The sequence below is a fragment of the Carya illinoinensis genome, chromosome 13 (genome assembly GCF_018687715.1).
Source record: "Carya illinoinensis cultivar Pawnee chromosome 13, C.illinoinensisPawnee_v1, whole genome shotgun sequence".
Lineage (NCBI taxonomy): Eukaryota > Viridiplantae > Streptophyta > Magnoliopsida > Fagales > Juglandaceae > Carya > Carya illinoinensis.
Window position 1 is genome coordinate 21,716,489 of NC_056764.1, and position 2,957 is coordinate 21,719,445.

Here is a 2,957-nt window from a genome sequence, read left to right on the forward strand (position 1 = left end):
TTTTAGAAAAGTATTTTTGACTCAAATAGATCCTACAAAAATAAATGTATAAACTGACGCGTTTTGATATAGTATGTTAGATTGTAAAGCTATTTTATTATAAACCAGATCTAACATATCATATAAAAATATGTTAGTCTCTAGAATCTTTTTGTGATTATAACACTTTTCAAACTTTTTATACTCCTGCTGGTGTCCACACATAATTTTCAACCATTTCATAAGCAGGATATGCTTTTTCCCCCATCCACATTATTCTGACTGTTTGCACCCATATTATGTGAACGTTCATATATATTAGTAGGTGGAAAAATTATTACTCATCCATCCCATAGTGTATAAATATGTGGTCTGATTTGTACTCGATCTTTATTTGAATAACTCTGCAATGGGGAATCGTACTCATATCCTCCCTTCTTCGATTGCAAATAATCTATCCAAGAAGAGATCAGAGGCTCTGCACATTGAAACCATGTTCAGGCTTCCTTCTCCACTACTAGTTTGGCCAAAGGGTATGTAATACTCTCAACTATCAACATGATAATTGTTAGGAACATGATCTACTCTTATGTTTTCAAGTACTACTTCAAATATTCTTATGGAGAATAATATTAATTAAATAGGACTTTATACTAGCTTATACGAGTGTGAGGGTCTATCGAGAAGTCTTTTTCATTTACAAATATACTAACTTCCTTCTGCTATATATTGATTGTTAATTTGTCATGGTGATACTGTTTTAATATTGGTTAAATTTTTAGCTTGCTATAGGGCAAGGATTTGCAACTGGAATTATGGATCTGGGAGGAGGACTACACATGTGTCAACTATCAACCTTGGACAAAGTTTGGGCAACCAATGAAGGTGGTCCAGACAACCTCGGGGCTACGTTCTTTGAACCATCGCGAATACCAGATGGTTTCTCTATGCTAGGTTGCTACAGTCAACCCAATAACAAGCCCTTCTTTGGATGGGTTCTTGTAGGGAAAGATGATGGCTCAAGTGGAGCTTTAAGGAAGCCACTTGATTATACTCTTATTTGGAGCAGTGAGTCTTCTGAGATCAAGAGAGATGGCAATGGCTATGTGTGGCTGCCAATTCCCGCCGAGGGTTACAAGGCCATAGGCCACGTGGTCACAAACTCTCCTCAAAAGCCATTCCTAGATAAAATCAGATGCGTTCGAGCTGACCTCACCGACCAGTGCGAGGCTGACTCGTGGATTTGGGGTCCAGGGAAGGCCAGCTATGCCAATGGGTTCAGTGTGTACAATGTAAGACCTAGCATTAGGGGGGTCAATGCTCTCGGTGTCTCTGTGGGTACTTTTGTGGCCCAACTTGGTGGGATTGCCTCTCCATTGTCTATAACTTGTTTGAAGAATGCCAAATCCAATCTTTCTTCTATGCCTAATCTAATGCAGATTGATGCATTAATGCGAGCCTACTCTCCATGGGTGTATTTCCATCCAGATGAAGAGTTCCTTCCTTCTTCAATGAGATGGTTTTTTGTGAATGGGGCATTGTTATATAGTAAGGGGGAAGAGTCAAAGCCTGTTCCAATTGAACCCAATGGCTTGAACCTTCCCCAAGGTGGTTCAAATGATGGTGCCTACTAGTTGGACTTGCCTGTGGATGCAGGGGCCAAAGAGAGAGTCAAGAAAGGAGATCTAGGGAACTCCCAGGTTTATGTACATGTAAAACCCATGCTAGGTGCATGTTTCACTGACTTAGCTATATGGATGTTCTATCCATTTAATGGGCCTTCTAAGGCTAAGGTTGGAATCGTCAATGTGTCATTGGGGAAGATAGGTGAACATGTTGGTGATTGGGAGCATGTGACCCTAAGAGTAAGCAATTTCAATGGGGAGCTACAAAGGGTATACTTCTCAGAACACAATGGAGGGACATGGCTAGAAGCTTATGAGCTTGAGTTTCAAAATGGTAATAAAACTGTGGCCTATGCATCTTTGCACGGGCATGCTTTGTATCCGAAGGCAGGACTTGTTTTGCAAGGAAGTGGGGGAATAGGGATAAGGAATGATACGAGGAAGAGCAAGATGATGATGGATATTGGTGGGAGCTACTCGGTAGTGGCAGCTGAATATTTGGGGTCAGCTATTATTGAGTCAGCTTGGCCCAAGTATTGTAGGAAATGGGGTCCAAAAATTAGCTATGACATTGCGAATGAGATTAGAAAGGTGGAAAGAGCTTTGCCTGGGCCATTCAAATCGGCTTTCAATCGATTTGTGAAAGGCCTACCGAATGAAGTCTTAGGTGAGGAGGGTCCTACGGGTCCCAACATGAAGAACAACTGGACCCAAGATGAAGTTTGATAAATGTGTATATATATATTTATAAGTTTAACATATGAAGTTGTGGCTAAGTTATTACTGTGTAATATGTGAATTATTACTTCGAAAATACTCATTTGTTGCTCCATGCTAATTTCTTTATACTAGGATTGATAAAAAATTTGAAAATTCGACTCTGAATCCATTCCGCTTCGTTTGCAATAAAATAGAATTAGAGTCTAATTTTTTCTTTTTAGTTTCTTAGTTAGAGTTGAAGTCAGAGTTGTCTCCGAATTGACTCTGATCCGATCCGACTTTTTGCTCCAACTTCGACTCTGACTGTGCCTATCAACTCCAATTCTGATATTGTACATATATATTATAAAAATATATTTTTATTTATATATTGATCTTATATACTAGTATAGTTATATATAGTTATATAACTGGAACTTATATAATTAAATTCAATAATATAATTATTATAAAATAATAGACTTATACTATAATATAAATAGGCTTATAATAGTTTAGTATATATAAACATCATGGTATTACTATCATACACAATCAAGTATAGAAATAAGTTAGATACTAGTATTGAAACAAGTCCAGTATAGTATGTTAATAATACATAATACTAATTTACTAAAGTTTAATAACATGCAA

At 37.5% G+C, this 2,957-nt stretch overlaps 1 pseudogene; it reads left to right on the plus strand.

Moving 5' to 3' along the window:
• Window positions 1-388: 388 nt before the first annotated feature.
• Window positions 389-2,330, plus strand: LOC122291042 (annotated as a pseudogene).
• The last annotated feature ends 627 nt before the right edge of the window (window positions 2,331-2,957 follow it).